The 23,440-nt window shown below is 48.5% G+C and overlaps 1 long non-coding RNA gene across 13 annotated transcripts in view; it reads right to left on the reverse strand.

Moving 5' to 3' along the window:
* LOC108447441 overlaps positions 1–23,440 on the reverse strand; it is a 93,847-nt gene that overhangs the window by 15,052 nt on the left and 55,355 nt on the right. For 9 of the 13 annotated variants that reach the window (XR_001863005.1, XR_001863002.1, XR_001862996.1 and 6 more), the window contains 3 exons: positions 7,089–7,192; positions 3,983–4,121; positions 3,420–3,574 (listed from right to left, as the gene is read on the reverse strand). This is a non-coding gene — a long non-coding RNA (uncharacterized LOC108447441). Of the gene's footprint in view, positions 1–3,419; positions 3,575–3,982; positions 4,122–4,214; positions 4,236–7,088; positions 7,193–19,683; positions 19,771–23,440 lie in introns of all 13 variants that reach the window. The other 4 variants (XR_001863003.1, XR_001863001.1, XR_001863007.1 and 1 more) reach the window with 4 other exon arrangements.

Genomic DNA, 23,440 nt, shown 5'->3' on the forward strand with positions numbered 1-23,440 from the left:
ACTCCCCCGCTAAAGTAGGTCTTCACACACAAGAAAACTCTCCCTAAACCAGCCTGGTTCCCATTCCATCCAAGCCTTTTTAAATTTCTCAGACAAATGAATCACCAGAAGCACTTCCAGCCCAGGTTTGACTGCAAAACGATTGCATTTCTCGAAGAAATAACACACTGTGTAGGTTTGGATGGTTCCCTCTGAGGAATAAGGGAGAGGGAATAAGAAACAAAACAAAGTAAAGCAACCTGGAGGGGACATGAATTTTAAAACCCATGAACAGTTTTAGTTTTCAAATAATCCAAATAAAAAAAAAACGTTTCACATAGTTACTTCCAAAAAAATAATTCTGTCACCCTGATTCTTTGGTGAGGTCTCATGAAAAACAAAAGCGAGCTCTCCACCTCTGACACACCAACCTGACAGCAGCTTGAGTGGTGAAAAAGGGGCTGAGGCCTCCCCACAGAGGCAGCCTGTGGATTCCCACAGGGATGAGAGTTCCAAAAGAAGACACGTGTGTTGGGCCTCTCTCCACACTGCTTTCCATTCCAGCAGGAGGCATGAGCTGTCCAGACTCTCTGCCATCTCTTCACAGAGGATAACCTCAGACATCCAGCTCTAGTTCCCTGCACTGGGCTGGAGGCATCACAGCTCCTTATTCTCAGCAGCTTCACTTGGCTTTGGGAGCTGCTGCATGGAGATTCCAGAACCCACCCAACCTGCAAGACCTGACCACCCAGGACCACCAAAACCACTGAGATCTGAGCAAGCACAGCATCATTAGGAAGATATACAAGGGATATGACACTTTTTGAGGAATTAAAGGATATTTCTGCTGTTGTTTTCACTGACTGGTGGAGTGGAAAGTTTTCTACAGATGTTGGCATCTGTGCTGAAGACGGTGGTGCTCAGACTCTTGACTTCTTTTTTTCCAAACACACAATCCAACTCCCTCAGGCACTGCAAGAAAGTGGCTGACTGCTTCTGTACCTCTCCCTTCTCACCAGTGCCATCAGAGGTACCTGAAAATTCGGGGCATTACTTCTGTTCTGGGGCTAGAAATTTTGGCTTGGTTATCCTAGATTTGACTTATTCCAAACTGTGTTAAGCCAGCTGAACATCCAGTGCCAGGAGTTCTGGAGAAGTTGCCTGGCTCATGTTGGCATGCTGTAGGGTTGGAAAAAGCTGTTTACCTAGGAGACAGTAGTAACACCCAGCTCCTGTGCCAGGTATGTTCCCTGACATGCTCTGGGCCTCATTTTGCCTGAACCCACCACCAGTACGAGACTGGGAATCAAACCTTCCTCCCAGTACAGTGGACCTCACTCTGCCCAAACTGGGCATGCTCCTATTCCCACTGGAGCAGTCAAAATGGAGAGAGTAATTGCCTCTTTACACCTTTCCCATCTGAACTTATCCTAAGTTTCTTGGAGCAAGTCATTGCCCCAACAGCCCAAAATCTGCTCCCAAACCAGCTCACACAAAACATCTGCAGCCAGCAGTCGTGTGGACACATTCCCAGAGCCCTAAAGCAGGGCTTGAACGGGGAGGGCAGCCTCTGGAGAACAGCAGAGGAATCACATGAATAGATAAAACATGTAATGACCAGCAGAAAAAACAGCATCACTGCTTCCCAGAAAAAGACAGCCAGCCCAAGGGCATTAGAGGGCTGGACCACAAAGTTGGTGCCAACTGAGCCCAGATGCCCCAACCCCACAGCCCCCTCCAGCAAGATTTTTTTGAGCTCAGCTTACCCCCTCCCTCCACCCCCTGCCTTTAAGACAGACAGTGTGCAGCATGACAGCTGGGAAACCCAATCTGGTCCAAATTTTGTTACAACCCTGCTGGTTTTTATCCTTGTTTACCAGCATTAATTTTAATGGCTCTCCCTACATTAACTTTGTCCTGAACCAGTTGGAGGAAAATTCCTACTCACTTGCCTTCTGGAGAACAGGCTGGGTAATTTTCCCTTGTCATTTAACAGCCTGCCTGGGCTGCTCAGCAATGACAGCCACGTTGTGCACTGTGTGGAGGGCAATAAACTCCCCAAGGCTGGGGCAGAAGCATTTACATATCCCTGAATACACCGCCCATTCTTTGTCCAGTTTGGGTCTTGGCTTGTGCTGGTCCAGCAAGTGGAAATTTCTTCCTCCTGCTCAGCAGGGAAAGGAACCTTCTGAGCCTAATGGAAACTTCCTCCTCCTCCTTTTCAATGTGGAAAGGAACTACAGAGCCGGCACCAAGGATAAGTAATGTTTCCAGACAAAGTGGCAACCTCCCCAAGTCTGGGAAGCTCTAGGGTGGGTTTGCCAGTGGCCAGTTGAGCCTCATTTTCCCCTGGAATCATTAAAAATGCCTGTAAAACAGATCTGGAAAGAGATAATGGTGCTAGAACGTGCATGGAGAATGTTTCAGAGAAGTGGGGAGCAGGAAGATGCCTCTGCTCTGCAATGCCCAACTCGGGCCATGCTGGCAGAGCTGGGCATCATCCAACAGGCAGTTTCCCTGTTTGTGTTGTCTTGTGTCCCACACACCCTTGTTTACAGCAGGGAGCAGAAGGGAGGATGAGGCAATGCCTGACCTCTCTCTCTCATCTCCGCTCCTTCCAGCCACCATCCTGGCTTCCTGCAGGAGACATCACAGCTCCATCCAGAGAGAAAAAGATTGTCCTTCCCTTTGCTCACCAGATGCTGAGTGTGGTCCCACTCCTCTCTCCAGCACAGAGAGGTGTGGTGGCTCAGACCACAGGAAGGAAGAGGAAACACTCAGGTCTTTCAGCACCTTTCTCTCCCCTCTAAAGAACTAGGTAACAGCTCTTTCCACCAAAGAAATGCAAGGGTCTGATTCAGGCGAGTTGCCAAAGTTTTCTGTCTCTGCCAGCATAAAAAAGGGCCGTAGTTAGAGCGAGTGAAGTTATTTGTTGTATCATATGATGCCCATACTTTAAAAGTACAGATGTTCCCTCCATGCTCCAAGGGGTGATTTGGAAGACAGAGGACTCAAAACCTCCTACTCTATCCAACCACGAGCACCTGGGCTGCTGTAGAGGGAGGGTTGCCATGGAAAGATGAGGAAGGCAGCAGTGAGGTGGCTGGAGTATTCCCACCAATTATCATGAAGAATTTTGACTGCTCTGCTGTGTTTCCTGCATCAGCCTAGCAACCACCTCTGAAATGTTTCTTACACGTCTGAGAAGCTTTAAGCAGGGTCACACACCGAGGAAGCTGGGTGAGCAGGGAGGGCTCGGTCACCAGACAAAGCCCCCTGGGCACGGACACCTCAATTCCTGCTCCAGGAAACTCCTGCACGAGGTACAGGCAGCTGGATTGGATAGACACCAGAGCAGGATGAGGGAAGGGGTGACATGCAGGAGACAGAGCCAGAGCAGCAAGAAGGAGAAGACCTGAAGAAGGAACCAGATGTCCTACCTTCAAGGGGCAGAATAGGGCAGCTTGTCATTGCTCAATTCAGAGGTCCTGGGTGGAGAATCCACGCCAATGGCCATCTCCTGTACATACAAGTGAAATCATCCATGGATTCATGTCAGAGGGACTGCCTCCACCAGGACTCCTGCTACTCTGCCCTAATAAAACAGAAGAAATGAGACCTGCAAGATGTCTTGCACTAAAAGGTTGAGAGACCAAGAGACCACAGCATCCTACCCTCTTCCAGTCCCTGAAGTAATGAGAAGGCAGATATTCCACGTGTGCCATTCTGGCCTCTTCCACGAAAAGGGCACTACAAACTGACAAGGAACAGCTTCTGCCCATTCATTAGGTTCTTGGCATTAACTGATTTCTCTCCAACCAAGCCATAAAACCCAAAGCTGCATGCAAGGAGCATCCTAAAATACCCTTGTAAATCTCAGCCACCACATTCATTAATTACAACCCAGTGATAGTTCAGGCCATTAGTTCTGGATGGTAACTTCATTTATTCCCACGTTAATGCTCGATGTCAGTGGTTATCTCATTACCACTCTATTACTTACCCACTTAATCCATCATTGCAGCCCAGGCCAGGCGGGAGGAGCGGAGCTTGCCCTGCGTCTGTCGGGAGACGATGCATCAAAGTGCAGAGCACCCAGGAATCACAAACAAAGCACTTCTAATCTGCAGCTGAGGTTATAACTATTAAGAGGAGGAAATGACACAGATGAGTGTTGTCAGGAACACAAACACACTCCAACATTGAAAAATTGTGGATATTGAGGATTGAGTTACCTATTAAATCAGAGCCAGAAGCTTCGGAAAGAATGGAAGCAATATTAGCACTCATGTAGAAAAATGACATCAGCTCTGCCCTCCTCCTCCTCGGACTCTCATTCCTCCAAACCCCAGGTTAGATTCAAACAGTTTCTGCCTGTTAAGCAGTTTGAAATGGCGAGTCAAAGTATGGGCACTGGGAGCTGCTACCTGCTGAATGCTCCAGAAAACACGCAGGCATCGTTGCAGAGACCACGAGCTCTGTCAGTGAAAATACACCTCAAATGTGTACAGATACCATAGTTCCTGGCACTTCCACATGTACTTGTGTGGTGAGCAAGCACTTCCAAAATTGTGCTTAACTGCATCTAATACACCCCTGCTTGTCCAGGACTTACTCCACCTGCTGATCCAGTCTCATGGGTCTGACAAGGGTGTTTCAGCCTGGCGAGACCAACAGCCTTTCCCTGTCACGTTCCCTCCTTCTTCCCCCCAAACTGTCTTGCTGGAGACAGCATTTCAATCTTCCCCTGCTTGACTCAGAAAAAGGGAAGCTGTTTTTATGTTGACAGGCTGTGAAACCAAGATGTGGGCTGGGGAAAGGGTTCAGAGGGACATTTCCCTTGCAGCAACACAGCTTCTCTTCAGAGCAAACAGAGCACTTCTGCTCTATCCCAGTTTGAAGCCCATACACTAGGGCAGGTGTCTGGTTTTCACTGCTTCCAAATGACATGATATAGGAAGAAGACACAGCTCCAAGATGATGTCAGTAGTAAAATAGCAATGATTTCCTCTGTGATCAGTACCACCCCCCCCCCAGGCTAACGTGCCTGTGCTGGCAAAAGCAGGCTCTAAATGGTGCTGTGCCAGAACAACTGACAGGGCAGGTCTGCGAGATGCCACCATCAGATGTAATTAAAACACCTTTGCTGCCCTGCTTTCCATTCTCTCAGCAACAAAATCCATTACAGAATGCAGTTAGAAAATGATTTAAAATGTCCCTGAAGCCAAGTTGTTGACACCAGTGTAGACAGATGGATTTTGATACACCCTTGATTAAACAGCTTTCTGCAAAAGGCAAAGAGGGCAGGAAGGGAGCTGGGTGATGAGCTGGAGGACCATCCTAGAAACAGGGGCTGTTCCCCAGGGAAAACAAGTGCTGCTGCAGGAGAAAGATGCCCCATCAACCAGCCAGAGGCTAAAACAGCCTCATCCCCCTGGGAATCAGGCTGCAACCCTTTGCTCCAGTACCAAGCTCCTGCCCCTGTGCTTCCTGCCCAGTCGGGCTGGCAACACCACACGCATCACTCCTTCTAGCCTCTGATGCAAGGCTGCAGGGAAAACAAACAACAGAAAGCCTCACACAGTGCTCAGCCCCTAGCAGGGCCAGCAGTACTTCCATTTCCCACGGAGCTGTGCATGGCAGTGGGACTCTCCAGGATGCAGTAGGGTACTGTCTCCAAGAACAGTTTTCCCCCCAGGCATTCATGACATCTCTCTTCCTCATTCTCTCACACACAGATGCTCTTGCACTGATAAGGACTGAACTCCTTTGGCAGAGGGGGGCAAAGATAAAGCCTTCTCCCTGGCCATCTATTTATATCAAGCTAGTAGGAACTCGTTATCTTCAAGGTCTCTGGCACACAGGGCTGCAATCAGCCATCAAGTTATTAGGGGTGGGCAAAAAGGAGCCAAAACCACATTAACCCTCTTTTGCCAGGGAAAAAAGGCAAGAAGGAAGGGTGTTACAACAGAGCGTGGGCAGCTGCCCTGTCCAGTTGTTAGAGAGAAGAAATCCAGGGACAGAGGGTTAAGGACGGCTCAGAGAACAACCTGAAGAGCCAGAGCTGAGGTGAAACACCTCTTGAGCGAGCACAGAGGCTCTGCAGGCCAGGGTGCTGCAGGCACAGGTGTGGGTTGTAGAGCTACACAAACTACTGCCCACTGCTTACCAACCCCGTGCCATTCTGGCCACTCTGGTGGCCGAGTGCTCGGAAGCTGCTGTGACCTGGCAGCAAAGGTTTGCAGGCAAGTCCCATGAAAAAAAGGGGCTTTCCCATGAAATATTCCTCAGGCTTTGAGTACAAAGATTTTTGGCCAAAGACTCCAGATCAGGAAAGAATTATAAATCAGAAAGTAGAAGATACTCAGTATCACCAGCTCCTGCAGTAATAAAGCCCCTGTTCATGCACAGCATTAATCTGTCATTACTAATGTACATCAGATGGTTCCAATTTCCCCTGCTCCCTCTCATGGCCTGAAAGAAACTGAAGCAAGCAGCAAGAACCCTCTTATTAAATAATAAGCATCTACCTTATTATTTCTCTGGAACATGCCTGTGATTGCCCTGTGCAAACCTGACCCTTGGGAACCCTCAGCTGCTTCCTTTTATAGGCAGTTTGAGACTTGAGGTGACTTTTGGTGCCAGCCCTGCCCAACGCAGTGCGGGTTCATAAGCACAGTACCACTGATCCTCAGACCTGCACACAGCTGAGGGGCTGCCGGGCTCCCTTCTGAGTCATCAGAAATTCAGCCTCGAGTTAACCAGGGCATGGCCCAGGCACCACTGCGGCTCCACCTTCCCTGCAGCCACTTAGTCTGGGTAAGGATAATCCTGTCTCCAGCAAGAAAGCAAGCGTTTGAAAACCACGCTCCCCAGTGCATTTCAATTATCAACGTTTTTAAACACGGTTTCACACCCTGTGAGAATACAGTCACACCTCAGACAGGGCTGCCTCTTCACAGGGTATCACAGCCACTTGCAGACCCTGAGAAAGGCTGGGGGGGAAGAACCTTTATGCTAAGGATGCCTTAAGCAAAGCCTCACATCTTTTAAAACGGGGCGAGAAGGTCACATTTACTGCTTAGCAACTTTTCTCTCCCAAAACTTACTGTGGCTGTGTGGGCACCTGCACACAGAGCTGAAGGAGGGGCTGCTCCTTGCCTTGGTTTCTGACAGTCCATTCAGGAGCTGACAGCTGAGCATTTTATTCCCCCTGCAAACAAAACACATCAGTTGAGCACCGCCAGGGAAGGAGCAGGACCAGAGCAAACTCCCAGAAAAAGCCTTGGCAGTGTTCCTCCTGCTCTGTGGCTGCGAGTGAGATGGAGGAACGGAGCACGACACATGGAGCAACAGAAGCTGAACACACGTGTTACTGCAAGGAAAATGAACAATATCAGAGGGGAGGGGGGGAGGGGAAGGCACTTGCTAACAAATATTTATTAAAACACAATCTTATCCTCATCTGACCCTAATTCTGATGAAGGAAAACGGGACAGACTGGCACCACTGCCGGGGTGTTCAGGCGGTGGCACTGACCATCCATGTGTATAATAATTGCCCAGGAGGTCCCACAGCCACCCCCTCGCCTTCCCTCCAGCAACCTGAGATGTGTCACTTCACATCACCCCCCCGTGGCAGGGGGGTTGGAACTGGATGATCTTTAAGGTCCCTCCCAACCCCAACCCTTCTGGGATTCCATGACTATTTTGAGGCCACTCAGCCCCACTCTCCAGGCTCCCAGAGTCCTCTGACAGAGTCAGAGCATCTTCCAGTCTCAGAGCAGCCAGCTCTCTGTGCATCCTGCTCACTGTGGCCTGTCAAAAGGACACTCAAGTCCTGCAACCCCCGCAGATCTCCTTCCCCCCACGTCTTCTACAGAGATCACCAAGGGATGTGCTTCCCATCCCAGCAAGCCAGCATGCTCCATAAAGAGGAGGGAAAAATCTGCAGACCTCAGGGATTTGGGGGCTTCAAAAACCAACAAGCTTAGGACCCAAGTGTGCCTGCCCTACTGACAGCTACGGCACTTCACAGGAGCACAGGGAATCATGGCTGGGGTTGGAAGGGACCTTAAAGATCATCTGCTTTCAAGCCCATGCCATGGGCAGGGACACTTCCCATTAGACCAGGGTTTGGAGGCCATAAGCATAAGAAAGCTTGGGAAACCTAGACACGTGCCAAATGGTTGGAGAGACTCCTGAAATGGCTCAGCAAGCAATGAGCTTGGTGCAGTGTCCCCATCAGTCACTGCCTATCAAGCCTAATCCCATGGCATAGTAACATTCCTTGAATATGCTTTACATTTAAAAGATAATGAAGAACCAGGGCGAAAAAAATGCTGGGATGGAAGAGAAGAGTTGAAATTCAAGCCCTGTAAGAAGCCCTAAAGACAAAAGCACATTTCACATTCTGAAGTCTGTAAGAGAGTTGATTTTCTGTTCCTCAGCTTCAATCACCCCTTTGCTAGTGAGATTTGGCACTAGCCCAGGTCTCCTGAGGAAGCAGAGGCGAGGATTTTCCGAAGGATTTGTCACCCACATCTCCTCCCACAACGCTTCCTTGGGGGTTTTTTAATGAGAAAGGCCCTCCTTTGAAAAAAAAAAAATCTGCCTTTAAAAGATGAGGCCATGCCCACGAGAAACCCCAGGGCAGTATTTCTACCTCAACCCCAGCTCCAAGCCCCTGCTTGCCTGCAAGCCCTGCTGCCCTCCACCTGCTTAAGGAGGATGTTTTCATTATTGTTCAATTTGCAGTGAGTTTAGATTCACGTCCTTCATTGGATTATTTTTATATTTCATGTCCTCTCCTCTCCTCTTCTTCTTTTTATAGACTGGTAATCCAAGTCCCTTGGCAAGGCTGAGTAATCTTGATCAGATTTTAATCAAAGTAAGCCAGATCCTCAGCTGCCAGTATTGATGCATCTGCCTTTAAATATTTGAACGACACCGATTTACCCCAGCGAGGCGCAGGCCCCATCCGTTCAGGAAATTTAAATTCCTTCCTAGGCATCAAGCTAAAACAACAAGACAGAACAAGCAACCTGCTGCGAAGGGGTTTTAGTTCATAAAACCAATACCCAGGATTTCAGAACTAAATGAAAATCTGAGATAATCCCTCCCCAAATCCAGCCTGGGAAAAGCACTCCGGACAGATAAGTATCGAGTAACTTCTTAAAACACACTTTTTTCCTTTTGTAAAAGCTTTCATCAAGTCAGAGCCAAAGGGAAATTACCCACAAGGCCTCATTCCTTGACATGACACAGAGAACTCATGTTTTCCACCCGTAGAAAATGCGTATTTTACCCAGACAGGCTCCTCCAGGATGGACCTGCTTCTGCTTTGTTCAGCAATGACCCTTGCACCACTGCCAAACCCCAAGCATCCAAAATCAGCATATTAGTGGGAAAATAATGAGATTTCTGGAATACAAAACGTTGGCTCCATTTTCCTTACCTTCAAAGATGATATCTGCCAGCTTCCCTCCACAGATTAGAAAGCAAAAGAAAAAGCACTTAGATGAAAAAGAGTCTCATCTAATCGCCTGACTCCAGGAGATGAGTTTGAGGTAGAGACAGGGGCTGTCCCACAGAACTCATCAGTATTTGGACTGCAAACAGTGCCCAAGCGGTGCCAGAAATAGATGATTGCCTCAATTACACTGCTAAAGACAAGAGAAGCCAGTTATCCTGATTTCCTTACCCAGCTGGGGTAAGTGAACTCCTGAGAAACAAGAGGGATTTCGCAGGTTCTCTGGTCATTTCCACTGTGACAGGTGTTACACAAGCATCCCCTGAGGAGTTACACCGGCGCCTCATAACACATCTGCATTTCCACCCCTACTGCTAGAATCCTGAAAGGCCTTCAGGGTGTGTCAGATCCACGCTCTGTTGTAGGCCCAGTCCTGAGCAGGGGGGAGAACAACTCAAGGATCTCAGTCCCTCCTTCCCTCAGGAGGGTGAGGGCTCCTACTCACCTTCTCCAGCTGTTGGCTGGACCTGCCCTTCCTTCCACCTCCAGCCAGGTTGGCTGACAAGCAGGCAGGCTGGGATCAAATCCTCTCCTGTTTGTGACTCTTATCTGCCATCCTGCTTCACAACTAATGCCTCAGCTTTGCTCTCCACACCCCAAAGTCAGGAAGGAGGAACAAGACCAGTGAGGAGCAGCTGAGGGAGCTGGGGTTTGTTCACCCTGGAGAAAGAGAGCCCCAAGGGGGATCTTCTCACTCTCCACAATTCCCCAACAGGAGGCTGTAGCCAGGTAGGGGTCAAGCTCTGCCCCCAGGGAATAAAGACAGGACAAGAGGAAGCAGCCTCAAGCTGTGCTAAGTGAGGTTTAGATCAGCTATTAGGAACAATTTCTTCACTGAAAGGGTGTTCAAGCACTGGAACAGGCAAACCTGGAAAGTGGTGGAATCACCATCCCTAGAAGTGTTCAAAAAACCTGTGGATGTGGCACTTGGGGCCATAGTTTAGTCCACAAGACCCCGGGGGGCTTTTTACTGCTGGGTTAACGGTTGGACTTGATTATCTAAGAGGTCTTTTCCAACATAAAAAATTCTGTTAGTTTATAATCACCCTTGTGCAAGAGCCCAGCTCCTGAACTGCACTTGGATCCACACCATGTCTTCCATGCAAGTCCAGTAAAACCAGTGACCATTCAACTGAGCAAATACTACAGGATTAGGTGCTGCCCTGCGAGGGACAAAGCCATGGGACAGTGCCCTTAAGATGTTATTACTCATTAAGGGGACAAAAAATGAGCTGAGACTTAAAAAAAACCATTAAGTCTGCTGATGGCTTTAAGGGGAAATTATAAAAAAAAGCAGAGCTAGGGATGAGGAAAAACCAAGGACTTTGTTTCTTTCCCCATGGCTCCTCCACAGTTCTGTGAGGAGAAGAGTGCTCCAGTGGACACAACCCCACCAATTTCACCATTAAGAGGCACATTAAACCGGCCCGTGAACAATCTCACGAAGGAAAGTGTATGGAGGAGCATCTGCAGGGGGGCTAAGGAGCTCCAGCTCCTGCAAGCAGCGGGCATCTTTTGTCCTTTCACATTAGCTCACCCGAGCATCCCTGATCCGAGACACAGGTTCTGCAGCAGATGGCCTTATTAGTGTCCATGTGTGGTGACAAGGAGACCACAACAGGTGGCCCAGACAGCAACCAGAGCACTTCACCCCACTTGCCCCAGAAAAGGTTCAAGATCATGCCAAGGGCAACCAGGATCAGAGCACAGAAGAGACGTCACGTGCAAGTAGTCCAAGGCACCCTCGCGTGCCTTCCGGGCTGTTAAAGACTCAGCTGGAACACATTGTCCAGTTTGGGATACTGATCTTCCAGACGGTGTGAACAATTGGAGACAGTCCAAGAGAGACAGACAACAGTGACTGGAAATCTCTACAGGAGACAGTTGGCAAGGAGGGGTGGAAAGCATTTGTGATGCTCAGTCTAGAGAGGATGGAGACATGGTTACAATCTTCAGACAAACAAAAAGGAAAGGGGCGGGAAAAAAATAAAAGCCATCCACCTTTCCCCATCTGTGGAAGGGACAAGAAGTCCTGAGCTTAATTTAAAACAAGGAACCTTTCAATCAAATGTTAAGAAAAATTTTCCAAGTGCACTGACAGCAAAAGTACTAGACAGTTGTCAGAACTCTATTGCTTTCCTCCAACATCCACTGTTAAATTAAACCCTTCGGGCTACGCTGCAGAAGTCCCCATAATTCAGCCACGAGGCAGTCAAGAGAGTTACGAGCTCATTCTGCACTGTGACGTGGGGAATGGATAGTCCAACGCCAGTGAAAAAGAAATTAATTTCCAGCCCATCATAAAAAACACCAAAAAAACAAAAAGCCACACAGCAGCTGCTGCTCAGAGGGACCTTTAAAAACCCTTCCAGTGTGAAAAGGCCAGCAAGGGAGGGAGCGGGTGTGTGCTTCCAGGGCTGGCAGGAGCTGGCGAATGGAGAGGAGAAATCCACAGCAAAGCTGGGCCTGTTAAGCCTAGTGGGAAACAGGAGAGAAGAGCAGAGCAACAACGCCCACCTGCTCTCTGGAAGGTGACTCACCCACCATGCACTGCCCCGCTGTGCCGCTGGCAAGAGGGGAATTGGGCCCTCACAGCATCTTCCAGAGCCTGGGATGCTCTCTGCTCCAGCACACGCAAGCCTCATGCTGAGCTGGTGGCTCTGTTCTTAATGCATCTCCAGGTCAGGCCATTTCCGTGCTGGAGCTCAGGACTGAGCTCCCAGGCTGGCTCTAGCACTTGGTGGCTGCCAACTGCCAGCTCAATGCTGGGTGCTCTCAGAGGAGGAAGGGTTTTGGGATGACCTTGGTTTTGTCCATGTCCAGCCAAATAAAACAATACATACACTTATATATCCAACCAAATAAATCTCAGGTACAGAAGCTTTTCAAGCCTGAGGCCACGCTGCGTACCCTCAAGTTCTTCTGAACTCTACTTGGAACATGGGAAGGAGCCCAGGATTTGCGCCACCCTCCTTGGATTTGGGTCCTAGCTGCCTGATGACCCCTTGTGTGAGTCAAAAATACAGTCAGTTTTCTGTCTGCCTCATCATGGGGCTGCCCTATTCCAGATACACTGGCTGGAGCCAATTCCTGCATCATATCTTCAAATTCACCCAAGCCAAAACTTCTTGTGCTCTGTCGCCCAAATCTCTCTGAAATTCATCTCTTTGTGTATTTTTGGTTGGATCTGGAATCCAGTAAGCTGAGAGATGCTTGGAGAAACCAAACTCTGGCTAATTGCTTTAGCGCTCATCAGAAAACACAGCATGATGCAGATCCAAGATAAAGCACAGATCTCACGGAGAGTCCCCTAGTGATGCAGATGCGTTTTGCAGGAGGTTTCACTCCAGATCAAGCCATTCCAGAATGACAGACCCATTGAATGAATTTCAAACCCATAAAAATTCCTCCTTTCTCCTCCCACAATGACTTGTGCTTGTGTGAGGCTTGGCTCAGACCATCACGCTCACTGTACTTGCAAGACTAAATGCAGTCAAACTCAGCTCACGTGAGAAGAAACTTCTGGACCTGTTCCACCACTCCTTTCCTCGTGTGCAGCACAGAGATGCCCGGAGACATGTTTGCAGTGAACTATTATCCTCTGCACTCTGTGCACTCTGCCTCCTGCTTTGTTTATAGAGACTTTGGGGAGATTTGTGGGCCTGGCGATGAATTATAGGGAGGAAGACAAACATATTTTACTGTTCTGGGCAAGGAGTGCTGGAATCCTGCGGACATCTGGAGGAATTATTTGCAGAAAATTAATGCTGTTTGTCATTTGCATGATGAACTTCTGGATCTCAAATGAATGATGGGAAGAAACCGGTGGGAGATGCTCATTATCCCTGATGGAGTGAAGCCCCTTGACATGATGCTAAGGTCGCCATGATCTATGGACCTGCTGACTGACAAATCTGAGAGCTTGGGAGTTGAACACACAATATAACTGGGGGCGTAAGCGCTCTGCCACATTAAATGCCGAGGCGTTAATAATTGTTGCTTTGCCTCTGATTGCCGGAGTTTCGGATGCGCTTGTTCTGGCTGTCTCACAGGGCACGCACCTTAACTCCTTACTGACTAATTCCAGAGGAGACGGAATGCAAACACACCTGCACGTATCCAGGCAGACCCACAGATTAAAGCTTGTAGGCTGTCTTGTTTCTCTCCTGATGTGCCTTTGGGGATTGTGCTCTCAGCAGCTCCCTGACAGGTTCCCCACCTCTGCCTCGGCAGCAGTTACGAATCCCGGGTGGGGGCAGATGATGTGCCATCACCAACCCTGAGCTCAAACTCACAGCACGGCAGAGAAGTCCTCAAAGTTTTCCCAAAGCTCCAGTGCGGCACACCTCATTCTTCTGCACGTTAATGTTTGCTGCTTGGGAGCCAGCTTCATGTTCCCTGCAGCTCTAATGTGCCAGGGAGGAGCTCTTGGAGAGCTGGGAGCACTGCTAGCAGGGTGGCACGGACCCAGAAGAAACAAGCCTGGGAGATGTCATCTTGCCTAGGACATGGCTCCTGGTCTCTCAGCAACCCAGCTTCTTCCTTTAGAAAGATGAAATATTCTATGATCTGTTCCTGAGTTGTTGCTTTTAAGACTTCTGAGTGTTTCCCAAAGTGGGGGGTGAGTTTCCCTCTGCTTCCCAAGGAAAGAGGCAGAGCTGGGGTGCAGAAGGGATGGGAGGTCTCGCCAGGGGAGCAGAGGGGATGCATCAGCTGTGGCATCCTTATTAAAGGAGAGGCAAGGAAAGCAGAGGGCACCTGGGCTCAGAATAAATTCACTGTCTCAAGTGCTTTTGTAAGCTCCTCTGAATTAACTTCCCAGTGCTTTCACCCCTGTCTCCAAGCAGAGAGAGCAGCACGCCCCTTCCTCACTGGGCGCTGGGAAGATGAATTCGCAAACATTTTTAACGCAAGAAGGCAGAAGAATGTCTAACTGGATGGAAGACATAAGGAAAACCCCAAGAGTTTTGGGCACCAGGAGCAGCCCACAATTGCCACACGATGAGGAAAGCAAGGTGAGTCCTCTGCTGCTGACGGCAGCCTCCCTGGGAGCACAAGGGGGCAGGGATCTGAGCAGGGATAGCTACACTGACGGTATTTCCAGTGCAAAGGTGCTGCCAAAATCCGCTGACGCCTTTTCTGTTATCAAAGGAAGCGCCGTGCTGATCAGCACGGGCAGAGAAATCCAGCCCCTTCCTTTCTGGAACACCTCGAGGCCATGATGTGATGAGCCAGCAGATGGGGCAATGCAGTCTGACCTCACCTGGGAGACAGGGAATGAGAGCGACCCATGGATTTGGGGCAGGCACGGGAGAGCCAGCACAGAACCCACCAGTGGTCTGGGAACAACTGCAGCTCGGGGGATGGCTCCGCTCCAAGCTCTGTCTCTCCTCACCGGGACTGGAGCTGAGACAGGGAAGAAAAATGAGCATCTGGAAGTCCATATGAATAAGCTAATGCCGCAGGGCTGTCAGTCATGTGCTAATACCCTTAGCTAAAGAAACATATTGATCCTGATTGCCTGGAATTGCACTTGAAAAGGGCTGGGTGACATTTCCAAGGAGACACGAGCTACTTTCAAGTCAATTAGCGGCATTGGAGGATTCATGCTGAGGGGACGCACTCACCTCCGAGGAATGCCAGGAGAGAATGAGAATTGAATTAAGCCTTTTCATACACCGAGAAACAAATCCTTTAATGGCCTGTAACAGCTGACAGGACACCCAGGGTCGCCAAAAGCATGCTGGCAGCAGCTAGGTGAAAAAGTTTCCCTGTGATGAAGCTGAGGACTGCAGAGCAGCTGAATCACTGCAACAGGCCCAAGAGGGAATCCACAGGGTAATCCTCTAAACAAGGGAGCAGAGGGAAGCAAAGTTTAAGTTCCACTTCAACAATGCAGGTAAAGCTCTTCATTCCTCTCCAGGTACCTGATCTCCCTCTGGGCTCAACGGGAATGTCACAGCCAGCACATCTTACGTACCACTGAGCATCGTGCCCCTTGTGGAACAGGCACTTAAGTGAGGTCTTCTGCCCTGCTGCCTTCCCAAAAATACTCCTTCCTCCTATGGATCCCAAAGCCTCCTTCAGAGCCGAGGACCCCAGGCAGGTTTGAAACCACCACAGCAAATCCAAAGGCAGAGAAATCAGTGTAACTCTGCAATGCCTCTGGTTTTTCTATTTGCGGGTGCTCTGACCCATATTTAGTTTCCATGGTTCCTCTTATGTTCCTATAAACATGAGGCTTGTACCTGAATTCAAGGCTTTCTGGACAGTTTTACAGAGATGATTTCCTGCTCTCTCACAGCAACTGCAGTCATTCTGTCTCACAAGCCAGGGAGCAGAGCCCTTCGATCCCTGTGCAGGAGGGAGTGAAAGCCTTCCAATCCACCCGCAGGGTGAAAGTGACCCCACCAGCTACAGACTGGCTGAGGCCTCAGAACTGAACAGGTCCCTGGAGTATTTGAATCTTCCTGAGTACGGCACAGGAAAATGAAAATGGACAGAGAAGCCATCGCACAGGTTTTCTCCAGCCTCAGTTCTGCAACCTCTCAGACACTGTGGGCATCCCTGTGATAGCATCTCTCAGCCACGAGCCCAAAGCCATCTTCAACACACCAGTGACATTCAGAGGCCCCAGAAATGCCACCATGTTCTTATGAGTGTTGCCACAGCCCAGGGAAAGCTGCCCGTTGTCCCCACCTTCCAAAGCCAATTAGTTTAGCTAAGCCTAAAACCCCAGTCATGTCCTCAGACCCTTCCTCATCCACACACCTACACCAGGGATGCTGCACTACGAGCTCTAATGGGGCTAATCCTTCCATGCTGCAGCAGCACAAGTTTAATAGTGAGATTTTTTTACCCATCCTCACCATGATGCAGGTTTTCCTAGTCCAGTACAAACCAAAACCCTTTTGGTGTTCCCCTGGCTTTCCCCCCTCCCCTCTGCTACACTCCTGAACTGAATGATAGAGACAGACAGCTCCAGGCCCAAAGGAATTCAAACGGAAGTTGTTGTTCTCAACTCAGCTGAAGAGAAGAGCCTGTGTTTATAAACCTGCAGGCTTCGAGCAGAATAAAAGAATCTCCTAATAGCCCCTGCAGACAGGAGACTTGGGAAACGGATCCTCCCATGGGTTTGCCATGGAGCACCCCTCGAGTTTTTAACCAAGCATTTTCTCATCCGAGTTTCTTATATGGCCAGTGATTTTCCAGAGAGAAAATGAAATCAGAATTCTGGCACATCTGAAGAGTCCTGCAGAGCCAGAGCCCCTGTTCTTTTGGTGGCACCTCAGACCAAAAACGTCTATCCAAAGCACAGCCAAAACCCTTAAGAAACCCCTTTTTTTCACTAGAACAACAGAGTGCAGCGTGTCAGGCTCATTTTGCAAGGACTGCTAGGAGCCTGGATCTCAATTAAAGCTCCCAGGGCTCAAAACAGTCTTTTGCAGTATTTGCAGCCTGTAACATAAAGCATGGGTCATATTACTGAAAGCACCTGAGAAACACAAACGGCTGAGGCTCGGCTTCAAAGTGACCCTTGCTTCAACACCCACTTCTTTTCTCCTGTGGATGGAAAGTGGTTAAAAGCAACACATAAGTACCACTTAATGCTGAAGAAGTCGGTCAGACCACACCGATGCTTACAGGTAGAGAGCTGACGCACACGAGTGACTTTTCCAAAGCCATACAGTAAATCCAAAACACAACTGAGACTTAACCTCGGGTCTTCCAAACCCCTCCCTTCCCCCCCAAACCATTGCACTTTGCTTTCTGCTCGCTAATAAAAGCCAGCTGAAGGGATATGGGATGGCTGCGTGGACACACTCAGCAAGCAGTGCTCTAGGGAGGAGTACAACCGAGAGAGAGAATCCATTCCCTCTGTGAGATGGGAAGAAAGCAGAGGGGCACAGCAGGGTGCTCCTGGCAAGATGGGAAGGAAAGCAAAGGGTTGGTTTTTTTTGTCTTTACTGTGAAGAGATGTCTGCATTTCCCTTATTAACAGCAAGGCTCAGCCCTAGCTAGAGAACAGCAGGAGAGGCTGAAAAATGGGATCTTTTCAAAGAACCATTTCTCTATAAGTATCAAGCATGAGCTGCTGCCCGTGAAAGCAGCCCATTACCTTTCTGGGGTGCTCTCACCCAGCCATACAGGAAGCCAAACTGATGAAATGATCCTTTCTGGGTTTCAAACAAAGCAACATCATCTCCCCAGCCACCAGCAGTCCAGAAGATGCCACTAAGGGACTAAAACATATAAGAAAGTCAAATTTGGTTGTCCCAGCATCTGTGGGGGCAGAGGGGATGGTTCTCACTTCCAGGTCTGAAGGACCGCCATCTCACCTGTATGGAGATGCCACCATATGTGCTGACCTACGTGACCATGTTTTAATAAAAGGAGAAGTAGCTCCCTCTACTGCAGAGCACCACGTGCAGAAGGGGCCGACCCAGCCACCCTCAGCCCCGGAAAGGAGTCTGCCACGATGGCAGTAGGGTCACGGATGCCGTAGGATGGGAACGGGGACAGACAGAGGTACCAGAGGGAGATGTGCTTAACAGGCCAGGTGATGAGCTGCTGGCTTGAGGGGTAGGTGGAAGGGGGAATGACCAGGTGTCCGAGGAAGCTGGAGGGATGGGAAAAGGGGAAGACTTTTAACAAGTCTTAAAGCTGTTTGTTCTGGCCCTAGCTGCCATTATGAATTTCTTCTGACCTTGGCAAAGATGATGCAAAATCCAACCCAGTATGAAGTGGAGGACTCAGGTAATTTTTTTTTCCCCAGCCAGCTTCAATTCTCATCAAATCCCAGTTCACCCCAGCAATCCCTATCACAGAAGTCTCAGTGACCCCAGGAGACAACATCCCTGCACTGGGAAAGCACTTTAAATACACACACACAGCCCAGGGGCAGATCTTCCCACTACCTTCTCATGTCTATGCCTCAGGGCTCAGCTATGTCTTCTTACATAGATATTTTTATGGAGGCAGAGGAATTAAGCTTTATTAAAATACAGGCTGTGATTCTCTCTGTCACATGCACCCACGACACGGGAGTTCAACGTGACATGTATCACCAGGAGGGCTACCAGTAAAATTGCAAGAACTAGTAACCAGGAGAGCCAGGTTCAGGCCAGAGGCAAAGAGAAGACACAACGTGACGAGGGGCTGGATATCTCATATTGCTCTCACGTGTGTCCTCGGGTCAGGTGTGGAGCACAGACAGTGAGGCCAGGCAGCAATGAAACAATGCTGATCATGTTTCCCTTGCCCTGTGCCATTCATACTCTAAGGCTGTTCCAGCTGCAGCCACGTGCTCCCCACACAGCCACAGACAGAGAGGATTTCATTCTCTCTAAAGCTAAATCTCTAATCCAAAAACCTGTGGATAAAAAAACAGGGTTGGGAAAGGAAGCAATGACCAGCTTTCAACACCCAAAAAAAGTCTGCACAACCGCCTGGGTGCCAATAGGACAGAGATAACGATATTGAAGTGAATAAAATCAATTGTTCTGTAAGAGCTTTCTGGGACCATTAGTTAATTAAGTTGCCAACAGATAAAGGTCTGTACAAAAACCTCTGATCACCTTCAGCACCCAAGATTAAAGAGGACTGGTGTCCACCCCCTGCCTACCTGCAAAATCCCAAACTGTTCATTCTCTGGCTGCTCTCTTTCACAGAGCAGCAAGAGTTAAAAAACAAATCCACACTTCTTCTGCAAAAGCAAAGGCACTGCCAAGCACGGGAACACCAGGGAGAAGGCAAGCACGCGGCTTGCAAGCTGCCCAGCTTTATTATTTCTTGAAACAAAGACATCTCAGTGCAAATGTTTTTCAAGAGGTGAAAGAGATGCAATAACTGTGATGAGTCCCTTTCAGACACATCCACCCTCCTTTTGGGACCATCACTTGGGAGATGATGAGCAACTTTTATTGCTTTGCCCATCCCAGGCCGCACTGCCCATGACCTCCCGCCATGACGAGGGAAACACGATCAGCACTGTTTCACTGCTGCCTAAATCCACCTCCATGCCCCCACGCTGGAACTAGGTGATCTCTAAGGCCCCTTCCAACCCAAACTATTCTAGGATTCTGTGATCCCCAGCCCATCAAAAGCCACATTCCAGCTTTCCCCTTAAATGTTGAATTGGCCTCATTCTGCCCCAGGGAATGGCAAACCTACCCGATCTTTGCTGCGCTCCTGTGGCCTCAGCAGAGTTAAACTCAGGTAGGGTCCCCTTTGGGAAAGTGCTCCCCTCCATAAGGTGAACTGAAAAGGAAAAAGGGATTTGGAAGCCCAAGAACAGATGGGAGCAAAGAGGGACTGTTCTCTAAAGACCTTCAGTGACAGGGTACTGAACAGGGTATATTCAGAGCACCATGAGGCTTGGCAAACAGGAAAGTCAGACTCCAATTACCTTTTTAACCACCCCTGAAGATGCTCCAGGACTAAGCATTGCTATCCTCAAACCCTGCCTTTCCAGAAGTAAGGGCTTCCTGGTGTACCTTCACCCTGCTGGTGACCCACAGAGTCCTTGTCACCACATTCCCACCCTCGCACTTAAATTTCACTGAGGAGCTGAAGTCAGGATTTACGTGGTTCACACACAGCTGCTGAGATGGGGAGTATCTTTTTTTCCGGCTCCCCACGTGAATTACAGCCCCCTCTGGGCAGTGCAGAATTGCTTTTGAAGAGGAGCTAGAAACACTTCAGCACTTTCTGAACAGATAAAAGGAGAACTGTCGAATCCAGTAGTTGAGGGGAAGAGAGAGGTTTCTGCTTCCCGACGGCTGTTTACAGCTCGCACAGCCTGGCTGGGGCAGCATTAACCACCGTGGTGCTCCAGCAAAGGCACCAGCACCACCCCACGCTCCCGTCTGCCACAGGAGCAGAGCATTGCTCAAACAGCAGCTGGTTAACATTCAAATCCCAGGAAATTCATACACCCCTTGCTGCCACCCAGGTTTTCTGAGGCTGTTTCCCAGCGTGCTCGAGTGAGAGCTGGACTCCGTTTTTCCAGCTAGCTGCAAGGCAGCTGCTGGAAAGGCTGGAAAGACAAGCTCCGGGGGAAGACGTGGGCACATCCCAGCACTCCTCTGAAACAGAGTAGGGACAGGCTCCCAGTACATCACAACAGCCTGACATGGATGCAGGGCACTGCATGGCAGTACGACCCCTGGCAGGGCTGGTACCACCCCAAAGCCAGCAATGAAACCTTAAGACAGAGCGTAGCATTTTACCCTTTGTTTATCTCAATCTCCCAAGGCCTTCCAGCAATGCACGGCTCAGGAACAGCTTTCATTACTTTGCTTAAACCCTTTCCAAACCCATTTAATCTTTAGCATCCACAGCATCCCATAGCAATGAGTTCCACAGTTTGCCTACACGGCATGGCAAGCAATTTCTCCTCCTGAAGCACCCCCAAAGTAATTTCACTGCAGATGCAGAAAGAGATGAAAAAGCAGGGGGCAGTCCGGAGGAGAAGAAATTAAACCATCACAGCTTTAGGAAGAGCTGGCAAGGAAAGGTTAAACGAACTAAGTTCATTCAGCCTAGAAAAAAAAAGAGAAGACTAAGGCACAGAGGCATAACAATCTTCCAGTAGCTTGCAGGTTATTAAGACAGCAGTCGATTGTTCTCTGTGTTCAGTGGCAGAAGAAGAAATAATTTAACTTGGAGCAAAGAAAGCTTAAGTTTAGACATTTAAAAAAAATAAAAAAAAGATTAAAAACTTTCTCCCTAGAACAGATACAGGGAAGTTGCAGAATTTTTCACTGGAGACATCTACGGAAAGGTTAAACAAACACCTGTGTGGAGGGGAGAGGTGTAATTGATCTTGCCTCAATGCCAACACACGGTGTAGATTATCTGCAGAGGCTCGTTCCAGCCCTCTGCGAAAACAAAAAACTTTTAAACTACCAACAAAAAACTTTTTAACTGCTTTCTTCATGCATTTTTAATTGCATTTTAATTTTTGGCCTCGTATAGCTTGAGACAAATGTAAAAAACAAAGCCGTGGCTAACACATCAGAAATTACACGCTTTCCATTCCTTCAATGTAACAAGAAGATGTAGAAGTTAGAACATAGATCTAGATATATGTTGAGCTATACAGTCACACCAATAAATATGTATGGGTGTCGCGTCCCCTTTTGCTGTGCCAAAAATAGCACCAAATTATGCCAACCAATGAGAAACCACGTTTCATTAGGAAATGAACTTTAAAATACAAGATTAAAATGTGGTTTTTAAATCAAGATTTCCTGCTTGTTGATTTAAATCATGATTAAAAGGGGTGATTTAAATCAACCACCCTGAAGAAAACAGGCCGCCTCCTCAAGTCTTTAGGGTGGAGAAGACAGAGGTGCCCCAAAGACCAGTCAGGTAATTCCAGTAGCTCCTGCTCTGCTCTTTCTCCAGCTTAGCATTCCTACCATATCTATCTTCCATGAAGAAAAAGCAATTTCCATCCCCAAGCCTGACACTGCAAGTCCCTTCCACCACCCTTCTCTGGACCTCAAGCCTGCACAGTTCTCGTTCCCAAAGAGCATCATCAAGAAATTTCAAGCTGACACAGAATCAGTCTCAAACAAACCTCTCTGCGACAATTATAATCAGATCCTCCCTGGATGCAAAAAGGGTTTCTGAGCATGGGCTCCAATCACAGCTTGTGAGTAATTACGACAGGATTTTAAAACCTGCCCCTGAGAACAAGAGGAATGTGGAATCAACACGCCTGCTCGAGGGGATGGAGGTACACACAGAAGGGGGGAACTTCCTGCCAGCAAGACATGGAGAAGAGAGTCCCAAAGACCTCATTACAGATGGATTTTGGATATTTCATCCCAGAGCTGGTCTAGAACATCAGGCTGCCACAAAAGGTGGTGGCTCCACATTTCTGCTGAACACTTGGTCCAGACACGGCCAGGTCTCGTCTCCAAAGTTACGGCATAGGCTTCATGCAGAAGAAGCTTTCACAGAGCTCTGAAGAGAGCTCCAGAGATCCTTTGGTTTTCAGATTACTCTGCCAAGACCATCACCAGAGGTTTCAGTGTGCACTCATCTGTCAGAACTAGGCTGAACACCAGCTCATTTCCCTGGGCCCGTGGACACAGACGGGACTGGGAGAGAAAGCAGAATCCCCGGACAGGATACTTCCCAACCTTCTCTTTCCTCCAAATCAAAGATCTACCTGTGGTTCTGAAGATTCCCCAAATGAATCCCACCATTTAAATTTATTTATCTATTTATTTACCAGATCTGATGTACTGAGGAGCAACAAACCAGCAAAAATGCTCAACTTCAGTTGTTGCAAAGCCAGAATTAACTCTCCAAGCAACACAGGTAGAGATCCAGCCTAACTGACCAACCTCCACATGCCACAAGGAATGTCCCAGCATCAGAATCTGCCTTTCCTTATAGAAGAAGTGAAGTACTCTGAGCAGAAAAATGAGAAGTTTCCAGCAACAGTGTGTGAAATGGAGGCAACTCAGTCAGGCTAAGATGACATCTCTGGGAATCACAAAGATCTTAACCCAACTAGTCCATCCAGGAAGGAAATTCCTCATGGGCATTTTAACGGTCTTGGTGCTGGCAGTTTCAGTGGAACACGAACAGGAGTGGAAAAATCTATCAGCAAGGATGGAAGTGGAAAGGAGAGACCAGGACAAATGGAAAGAAGTAACCAGAACTCCAAGAGGGATTGGTCATCCCACAATCAACTTGAAATTTTCTCAGTGCCTACTGAGATTTCATCAGAAGCAAAACAATTCCACCAAAGGACGTTTCAGCACAAATCCACCAAACTAAAAATCCAGGATTTCATCACCAGCATGAAAAATTGTAATTTTCCTTGGTTTGGCTTTTAAAAGTCAAAAATCAAAGATTTTTAATGGTATTTTTCTTATTATTCCTGACATTAAATGAAACAAGAAAGAAT

This window comes from Corvus brachyrhynchos, unplaced genomic scaffold (genome assembly GCF_000691975.1).
Source record: "Corvus brachyrhynchos isolate BGI_N302 unplaced genomic scaffold, ASM69197v1 scaffold466, whole genome shotgun sequence".
NCBI classification, from domain to species: domain Eukaryota; kingdom Metazoa; phylum Chordata; class Aves; order Passeriformes; family Corvidae; genus Corvus; species Corvus brachyrhynchos.